Source organism: Zea mays, chromosome 7 (assembly GCF_902167145.1).
Source record: "Zea mays cultivar B73 chromosome 7, Zm-B73-REFERENCE-NAM-5.0, whole genome shotgun sequence".
Lineage (NCBI taxonomy): Eukaryota > Viridiplantae > Streptophyta > Magnoliopsida > Poales > Poaceae > Zea > Zea mays.
In genome coordinates, this window is record NC_050102.1 from 99,274,466 (window position 1) to 99,285,438 (window position 10,973).

The 10,973-nt window shown below is 44.5% G+C and overlaps 1 pseudogene; it reads right to left on the reverse strand.

Annotated features, from left to right (window-relative positions):
• Nucleotides 1-4,139: 4,139 nt before the first annotated feature.
• On the reverse strand, nucleotides 4,140-4,305 carry LOC111589900 (uncharacterized; annotated as a pseudogene).
• Nucleotides 4,306-10,973: the final 6,668 nt, after the last annotated feature.

Sequence of the window (10,973 nt, forward strand, 5' to 3'; positions counted from 1 at the left end):
TAGACCTCTATAAATTTCCTAAGTGCTAACAAAACTTTTGAAGTGAATAATACTATAAACATGAAGGTATTTCTAGCACTCTTCATCATTACTTTCCATGCAAATCCACATTTGAATTAATATGAACATAGAATTACTATACATTTGCAAAATCATAGGTTTCAATTTGCATGTATTAGCTCATAACCCATGCATCTACTTGGCATTTGAAAACTCACACCTTCACCTCTAAGACTGTCACACTCGGTTTTAGAAGGCAAACCGAATGCGAACCATGTACGTGCCAGGATCAGCAATTCACATACACAACAGTTACATAACCGGACATCATCACATATTGCTCAAATAATAACATAAAAGAGGTTAATAGTTGATTACATCATGATGCCCGAGACATCCACATAGTTATTAACAATTACCAAAGTACGAAAACGAAACGTAGATAAACACGGCCTTCACAGGCAACATACTGGGGGGTTTGCCGCCACGTCTAGAACTCATCGTACTCTTGAAACTCCTGGAAGTCCTCTACCACGACTTCATCTTCTCCTGAGCAGTGGTTGCAATGTGGACAACCTGGGGGGTTTGGTGTGTAAAGCAAGGGTGAGTACACATCAACATACTCAGCAATTGTCCCGTTTGGCTGTAGTGGACTAGCTTTATGTGGGGTTGAGGTAAAGCAGTTGCTTTTAGTTGGTCAGATTATTATTACTAGTAGAGAGCCAGGTTTTAGCATTAACCCAAGTTGTTAACCCAAAAGTACCCTTTCCAAACGGAAAGGATACCAGGAACCATATACCATAATCATAATCACAATAGAAACCAACATTATCCTCATCATCACCTGTGAACAAAGCATCTCTGATCAATGTATCTCTAATCAATGGAGCTCTCAAGGCCGCTCATAACCGTGAGGACAACTGATATATCAGTTTCATAACACTCTGCAGAGGTTGCACACTTTACCCACAAGCCGTGATTCCCTTTTGCCTCAGGCTGATCAAACCCTTAAACACTACCAAGGTGAATAGGCAGGGTTTCACTACGTAGCCTTTACAAAGATTTCCTGAGGCTATAGCCGCCCGTTAGGTTTCCTAAATGTACCGCACTCCTCCCCAAGGGGCAATCCACCCTCGGCAAAGCGAGCCGCATATACCGAGCCCCATTGACGACATGATGGCGAAGCGAACTACACCCCAGTTCCTCTAATTATTCAGCTAAGGGCGTCCCATACCACCCTTATGGTTGCACTATTTTCCCGGGTGGTCATCCAACGAACCAGTCCTTACGGAGAGGCACTCGAGAAACCGCTCGAGTCCCCTTAAATGTCACAATATCATTATCATAATCAAAAGGGAAAACAATGTATCATTAATAATCTCATCATGTTCATTGATTAGGGTGAAGCACTAGCATAAAGCTAAACCAAAATAACCCAACCCACATAGATAAACAAGGACATGATAAACAAAAGCTACTCAATCTTTAGGTATAAATTGTGTAAATGCGGGGAGTGAATTATAAAATGAGTAGGACATAGATGGGTCAAGGGGCACTTGCCTTCACCAATTAGCTGCTGCTCAGGGTCTTCCACCTGCAACTCCTTCGGACTCCGCTAACTGACCGTTATCTATACGAGTTCAAACATACATTCCACAATTTTAATACAAAAGAACAATACACCACACAGTAGAATATAACAAATAAGCATACACTTGGCGCAGGGCTCGCACCTATGACTAAGCGAGAAAGAGAAAACAACGGTCGAAAGGCGATTATGTTAAGCAGTTATGGATTAAAGTACTTGTCTAAATATAACCATATTAATTTGACAATCACGCTATGCATAAAATAAAGTTACGATACACGTTTAATTATTATAAACAATTCGAGGTAAATTTAAAAGGATTGTACGCATGACGGCACACGCGAACTAAACCGGAAACTAGGACGAGTTGCCACGCGACGAAGCGCGTGACAGCACACACAAACTAAGATGAAAATAAAATGAGTCATCGCGCGGGCGAAACGCGCGACGCAATACTTAGACTAAACGAATCGTCACGCAACGAAACACTTGAATTAAATATGAAAATAACGTAAAGTGTCGCGCGACGAATCGCACAACGACATACGCCACTTAAACTGAATTTAGAATAAATCGTCGCGCGACGAAACTCGCGATGCAACACATTAAATAATCTAAAATAAAATGAATCGTCGCGCGACGAAGCGCGTGACGCAGCACACTAAATAATCTAAAATTAAACTGAATCGTCGCGCGACGAATTAAAGCGCGCGACAACACACTAAATAATCTAAAATTAAACTGAATCGTTGTGCGACGCAACACATAAATTAAACTAAAATTAAAACTAATCAAATTGAATTTTAAACATTACACTCTAGGGCTAAGCGCGCGGGAACGGGACTGCGCGCACGGAACAGGGGAGGGCTCCAGGGGCGCGTGCGGCCAGGGAATGACGCGGTCGGGGGCACACGGCCAGGGGGTGTGGTCGGGGGCACGCAGCCAGGAGAGGCGCGCGGCCTGGGGCGCCACCAGGGGAGGCGCGCGGCTGGGGGCGGCGCGCGGCCAGGGAGAGGGCGCGCGGCCAAGGAAGGTGCGCGGCCAGGGAGAGAGCGCGGGGGGAGGGAGGAAGAGGGAGAGGAGAGGGGGAGAGAGGGGGGAAGCTCACCTTGGGGCTCGACGATCGTGGCAACCGTCCACCGGATTACACCTAGGGCAAAGGAGGTGGAAGAGAGGGAGAGGGAAATTGCTTCGTGGGAAACGAAAATGAGATAGAGAGTGGGAGGGGGCGCGCATGGGGGAGGTGGGGGCGCTAGGGGCTGGGCTGGGTCACGTGCCGGACCGCGGGCCGGGCCAAAAATCCACTGCACACACGACCACTAATCGAAAGAAAAACGCGAATAAAAAACCGAAACGAGATGGCGCGCGATTAAACACAACATCAGATAAAAGAAATATGCTTCGGCATGATGCAACAACCACAGTCAACTTAGGTTTTTGTTTACACGTGATACGGACACCAATCACTATGCTGCTTTGAAAATTGGAAGAAGGAGCGAAACGGGAAGAGAAAAGAGAGTAACGCCTTAATTTGGTGAGTATCAGAGAAGAAAAATTATACCCCTCAAATTCAGGGCGTTACAAAGACCTAGGCTTACCATTGGAATACGACAACATGCATCACAAAAGTAGTAGGACAGACATAACTGGTACACACCAGTCTTTTTTTTTGGGAACCACATTTGCTTCTATTATATAACTATATATCTTATTGTCCCTCCTTACTAAACAACTGTTGTTTTTCTACTGCAATATTACTTCCAACAAAATTGATCAACACATAAATCAAATTATCATGCATATGATTTGCCAACAAGTATTGAAACACATTTTTTCTTTATATATATCAATAAAGTAATGTTCTACTATGTACCAATTAATTTTACAAATATTTGACTCCAATTTTCTATTGTAGACGCATGGAGCTTGGTTTAGGCTGTAATTTGGATGACTGTGATGCTAACAAAACTCCATGATCACTCCATCAATAAATACTGGATCAACAACTTGGAAGTATTCTTTATTACTATGTAGTGACGAGCAACTTACTTAGATGTAAATATATGACAATATAGTGTTTGTCCCATGAATATTATGCCTGACCTATATGTTCTTTTAATCTTGGCTACATCACACAATCTTTTGTTCTTTATGTAGCTTACATGCGTGCGCTGGCGCGCGCTCGAGTGACTAGTGGTGGATGATGTGCACTCCGATTGGCGACAACTCAAGCCTCACAGAAACCAATCAAAAAAGACTAGTATATTAGTATAAGCATGTCTCGTGGCGTCGGTCGCACCCATCAGCGTCGACATTATCAGCGTCGATGTTGAGATGGCGGCAGGGGACGACGGCGAACATGCGTCGCGGGTGGAACGCCCTGTCCGACTACTCGTAGCACCGGCGGCACAACACGCACTGTAGCCACACCACGTCTGAGGCGGAGGTGAACAAGGGATTTATGACTACCGGAACGTCACGATCAAGCGAGGGTTTGTTATGTCGCGATCGAGAGGGTTATGTGTAGGAAAAAACATAGGAACACATGACACGAAGGAAAGAAGATATGAGGTTAAACCTTATACTTATTTTTCTCCAAAATTGCTATGAAGAACCCATAAGAACAAATTTAATATCAAAGTAAATATATGGTCCACATATCATATATTAAGCTGACATGCTACACTTTATCTTAGCCAGAAGGCCTAGAATGATACGAGTTAAAAAGGAGTCTGGTCCCTTCTTATAGTCCGCAAGAACATAGATGATAGAAGATTAATCAGTAGCATGTCATTGATCAGGTTTAGAATTGAAAACAAAGGATATGCAAGTGAAGTACATTGTTGATTGGTTGACGGACAATCATTAGTAGTCACTCTGCATCAACAGGTCGTTCTCATGTCATTGTGTGCCTCATTCTGGCCAACTAGTTGCCCACCTCCATACATGGTTGAGCCCAGCGGCTAGCCTGCCAACTCGCGTGCAGCGTACGAATCTCACTCGTGATCCTTGAGTCCCTTTATAACTGAAGTGGGCTACCGTTGAACACATGGTTTCTAATAGTCATGGACCCAGTAATAAACAATCACCTAGCCTATATTATAACAAATAACCAAGTCCAAGGTCTACTACTCATGAAACAATGTCCAAATCTATATCAAAGTAACATAGTATGCTTCACATGTGTAACTCCAATATTTCATAGCTTATTAATAGACTACTAGTTATGTGCCCGTGCATTGATACGGTTTTGATATATCACACATGTTGATATTGTTTAAATAAGATCATTGTTCAAACACATTCCACACAAAGCCCTAATAAGCTAATAAGCTAGAAATGTGCAAACATCTTAACTTTGCTAGGAGAAGGAAACATAGCAATGAGAAAATTCAAGCTTTATGAGATTAGTGGTTAGCAAAGACTTTGAGCTTGTTTGTTGCTGCTCTTTGGTGGCTTTGTCACACGGCGCTTCAATAGATCCATCTGCTGCTGAAGAATTCGGTTGTGTAGTGGAAAATTGTCGCCACCGGGAACCTCATCTCCTTGCCGGCAGCTGGATTGGCAAGTTTGCTGGGCATTTCACCACCTTCCACGCCGCATCGTAGGCCATTGCATGCTCTGCTCCTTGATGTAGAGAAGTGCGACACAAAATACATGAATGATCTTGTGTGCATGGCCGACAGCCTAGGGCCAATAATCTTGATTATCTGCTCATTGTTTGTGTTTGTCATCAACTTGACCCGATGGACAATGTTGATGTCGTCCCAAAACTCACCTACTGGCTTCTTTCGGTGACCAGCTCAAGAAGCACGACACCAAAGGTGTAGACATGCTCTTCTCATTGACCTTAGGGGTATACGTTCATGTAAATCCACAAGATAACAATCTGATAAAGGATTAATTGATTTCAGGAGTTATATCAGAACAACGAACCAGCCTTTGGCCATATAGGATCCAAATTCATAAAGGAATGTTATGTTTCATTAGCTAAACTGATGAACAAATTAAAAGGCACCATGTAGTCACATATAGAAACACATGTAACACTACCCACCAAACTTACTCAACACAAGAGAAGTAATAAAGAAAGAATATATAGCAAAATCCGGCAGCACCTCCTTTGAAAACAAGCATAACAAGGAGGGGAATCATGAAGCTCATACAAGATATAAAGACATATAATTCACATAGTAGAAACTGAAATGCAATAGTGGCAAAACTTAATTATGACCCAACTGAAGCAAAACAAATGGGATAAGAAACTCAGCCCACCCCAAAATAAACGCTCAACCAAGAACAAAGCAATTCACTAGACTTGTCCAACTCTGATTAACAACATTATTAAATGGTGGTTTCTTTATTAAAGGTGTAGTGGCCGTGCTGCTATATCCCTCTATTCCCAAAGCAGAAATTAGGTGCCTGCATCAAACAATGCAAGATGTGAGATAACACATCTCAGCAAGTAAACATAACAACAACAAATAGGACATTGTAAATCAACTGTGCTTACACAACCACGTGTTCAGGACTTCTTTCTTTTCTTTTGAACAGTAAATTGCAGCAAGTAAACAAGTCACTAAAAGCTCAACGCCAAGTAGAATCACCATGCACAAGTCCAAATTATCCACATCCACATAATAGATTCAACACCTCTCCCATGAATGCACATGGCTACAAATGCAATAATGACTTCTGCCTCCATATCTCTAAGGATATGAAGCTGCACCATACCCCTTCTCGGGCAACATATGATGCTCAATGTACCGGTACGGTCGGACCATAAGATCGCGACGAAACTTCAATGCAATGGATGATGAGTGCATTATGCATGACAACATCATGAGTTCTTCCCAAATAAAAATGTGCTAGGCATTTACTTCCACCCATTCCACATAATAACCACTTGAGTAACATAATCAAACCTCAAACTCAACATATGAAATTCATGAAACATGAACATTTTCAAATGATGGTACTCAAAAGAAACTATGAATTTGAACATAATAGCACAACATAAACAAGTATAAGACTCCTCATCTGACAGACGGAATAACCATCACAGTTTTACTTGCCTTCACCGGAAGTTTGGGCAAATCCCTAAGAACGATCTGGGAGTCCACCACCTGTTTTTGACACCCAACTTAGTGCACCAAATTCACATAAAAAACTCAAAACAACGCCGCACCTACGCGCAATCTCCAACCCCGCCGCGGGTAACAATTCTCCCCACACCAACCAAACTGCAGTGGCGCTGCTTAACAATTCCGTAACTTTAAAATTAAGACAGCAGTGGTGTCAAACAAAAACTACAGAGGCAACTACATAAAATTCCCCACAAGTTTTGTATACAACTTATGATTAAATTCTAACATCTAATTACCCCTAAACGGTCCACAAAATAAACCCTGCAATCTGTTTTTTTCTGTTTTGGGCAGCGACATACTCGGATTCAAACAGCGATAACTTTTAAAATATAATTCCGAATCAAGCGCATAAGTACTTGTTGGAAAGATAAGAAAGATCCCTTCATGATTCTTATACTGATTAACCCAAATTACTCCCGAAAAATCCCCAGAAACTGCTAATACTGCTGCTGTTCATCCCCCTGAAAATCTGTTTTTTTGGACAGCCACATACCCGGATTCAAACGGTGATAACTTTCAATTTATAACTCCAAATTGAGCGCATAAATACTTGTTGGAAAGGTAAGACAAAGTTCTACATGATCCCCAAACTGATTTCCCTTAATTTCTCACGAAAAGACACAGAACTGCTAGAACTACTGCCGTTCATCCACCACCTAAAATTCTGGGCAGCCCCCTCTACCCAATCGCAAACGCAACCTCTAATCAATTAAATTGCAGCGCAAATGAACAAGGGATGAACACAAAAATCACCTTAGATTCTCCCCCTTTCCTTCCTCCCTTCTTCCCTCCACCAAAACGATTGAAAACTCGCACCACGTGACGATGATCCGAGCGGCAAGGATTGGCACCTTGGGAGGAGGGGATTGAGGGGGGGGGGCGGCTAGGGTTTGGTGGCTGCAACAATAGAGAGAGGAGGAGATGGGCAGGGGGGGCGGCCAAGGGGAAAGAAGTGGGGGGGGAGGCGGCTGCACAAGGGGGGAGAAGTGGGGGGGAGACGGCTAGGGTTTGGGAGGGTTAATGGGCCGAAACACCAATTGCGGCCCAACTAACCCACGCTACAGCTCCCGACCGCAACGCAAGCGTCAAACCAAATAAATTCTACTGCCCTAGCTGTGAATGTTTTCCACAAAATTCCAAATCCCCAAAACAACAACCGGATGAGGAAAAAAACAAAAAGAACAACCCCCAACTTCTCTTCTTTGCAAACCGGGTATCACACTCTACCCCTCTTAAAAAGAATTCGACCTCGAATTCTGACGCTTCTATCGGAATGACAAAAGAAAAGATTAATGAATCAACAACACTTACCCACAACGAAAAGTTCCGGGTACTTCTGCCGCATCAGCTCCTCAAGTTCCCACGTAGCCTCACGCTCAGACTGATTAGTCCATAAGACCTTGACATACTTAATTGATCTCTTCCTCAACACACGCTCCGAGAATTCCAATATACGCACCGGACGACACTCCAGAGTCAGATCCTGCTGCACCGCAATTGGTTCCATCTCAATCTGATGGTCCGGATCCCGCAAGAACTTCCTCAACATAGAGACATGAAAAACCGGGTGTACCCCCGCCATGGAATCCGGCAGTAGCAAGCGATAAGCCAGGCTGCCCACTCGAGCCAAGATAGTGAATGGTCCAATGTATCTCGGGCTGAGCTTCCCAGAGACACCGAACTGAACAACTCCCTTAGTGGGTGATACCCTGAGAAGGACTTGGTCACCCACAGCAAATTCCAGATCCCGCCTCCTCACATCAGCATAACTCTTCTGACGACTCTGAGCTGCCAAAATATTCTGACGAATTTCCCGAACCTTTTCAGAAGTTTGCTGAACCCAATCAGGACCTACCAGGGATCTCTCTCCCAAAGTCTCCCAGCACAGAGGAGAGATACACCGCCTGCCATACAAAGCCTCAAATGGTGCCATCTTGATGCTAGCCTGGTAGCTGTTGTTATAAGCAAACTCTGCCAGAGCAAGATGATCCTCCCAGCTACCCTTCCATGACAGAACACAAGCACGCAACATGTCTTCCAAGGTTTGGATTGTTCGCTCTGACTGACCATCCGTCTGAGGGTGAAAAGCGACACTAAGCGAAAGCTTCGTGCCCAAAGCACTATGGAGACTCTCCCAGAATTTGGATACAAATTTGGAGTCTCGATCAGAAACAATAGACTAAGGTACCCCGTGAAGCCTGACTACTTCCTTCATATACAAGGGAACCAAATCTGAAGCTGAATTTGTGGTCTTCATGGGAATAAAATGCGCAGACTTAGTCAAGCGATCCACTACCACCCAAATAGCATCCCTGCCACGAGGGGAACGAGGTAGACCCACCACAAAATCCATGGTGATATGCTCCCATTTCCACTCTAGAATTTCTAATGGCTTCAGCAAACCTGCAGGCCGCTTATGCTCAGCCTTCACACGCTGACATACTTCACAGGCGGCCACATACTTAGAAATGTCAACCTTCATCCGCTTCCACCAGAAGTTTTGCTTCAAATCTCGGTACATTTTGGTTTCGCCAGGATGGACGGTGTAAGGCGTTTTATGAGCTTCTCTCAAGATATCCATTTTCACCTCTGATTTCTGAGGCACACAGAGGCGGCCCCTGAAACGAACCAAATCATTCTCATCAATGGTGAACTCCCGCGGTTTACCATCACCCACCCTCTTTCGAGCTTCCTGCAATAGACGATCCTGCTGCTGAGCCGCACGCACTCTCTCCATGAGAGAGGATTGAATAAGCATCTGAGTCTCCTTGCTAGCAGTGCCGACATAACACAAAGCGATCCCCAAACGGTCTAGATCAGCGATCAACGGCAAGGCCACCTTTGGAACCCCGGACCTGCTAAGGGCATCAGCCACCACATTAGCCTTCCCCGGGTGATAATGAATGGACAAATCATAATCTTTAATCAATTCCAGCCACCGTCGCTGCCTCAAATTCAGCTCCTTCTGAGTAAAAATATACTTGAGACTTTTGTGATCGGTGAAAATGTGACAAGCCTCGCCATAAAGGTAATGCCTCCACGACTTTAGAGCAAAAACCACCGCGGCCAATTCCAGATCATGAGTTGGATAATTCCCCTCATGCTTCCTCAACTGCCTTGAGCCATAAGCAATCACTCTGCCTTCCTGCATCAGCACACAGCCAAGACCAATACGCGAAGCATCCATATAAACTGTGAAACGCTTACCGCTCTCAGGCAAAGCTAGGATAGGGGCGTCCACCAACTTGCTCTTCAATGACTGATAACTGACCTCACAATCGCTGGACCAGACGAAGGGAACACCCTTCTCCAAGAGCCTAGTCAAAGGCTTAGCGATGCTGGAAAAATTTGGTACGAAGCGCCGATAATACCCAGCAAGCCCCAAGAAACTTCGGATTTCATAGACACTAGAAGGTCTCTTCCACTCCACCACAGCCGCAACATTCTTGGGATCAACCGCAATACCCTGCTGATTAATCACGTGCCCCAGGAAAGCCACTTCAGATAGCCAAAAGGCACACTTCTTCAACTTGCCATAGAATTGATTCTTCCTTAGGGCACCCAGAACGAGACGGAGATGTTGTTCATGCTCGGCCTCGGTCTTTGAATAAATCAAAATATCATCCAGGAATACGACGACAAAATCGTCCAGGAATTCATGCAGCATCCTATTCATTGCTTCCATAAAGGCAGCAGGGGCATTAGTTAAGCCAAAAGACATGACTATGAACTCATAATGCCCATACCTGGTGCAAAAGGCGGTCTTCTCAATATCCTCCTCACGAATCCTCAATTGATGATAACCGGAGTTCAAATCAATTTTGGAGAACACCTGGGCACCCCTCAATTGCTCAAAGAGGACCTCAATTCGGGCAAGCGGTTATTTATTCTTGATTGTCACTTGATTCAAAGCGCGATAATCCACACACAGCCGCTTGCTTTTATCCTTCTTCTCAACAAACAATACCGGGGAAGCCCATGGAGACCTGCTAGGCCTAATGAAGCCCTTAGCCAGCAGATCATCCAATTGCCGCTTTAATTCAATCTGCTCCTTTGGAGCCATTCGATACGGGGCCTTATGAATAGGCTGCGTACCCGGGATCAGCTTAATCTCAAAAGCTGCATCGCGCTCCGGAGGAATGCCTGGAAGCTCTGCCGGAAACACGTCAGCAAAGTCACACACCACCCGGATGTCCTGCACCCGCAAGGCAGCCTCACCCTCCACCACCATAGAGAAA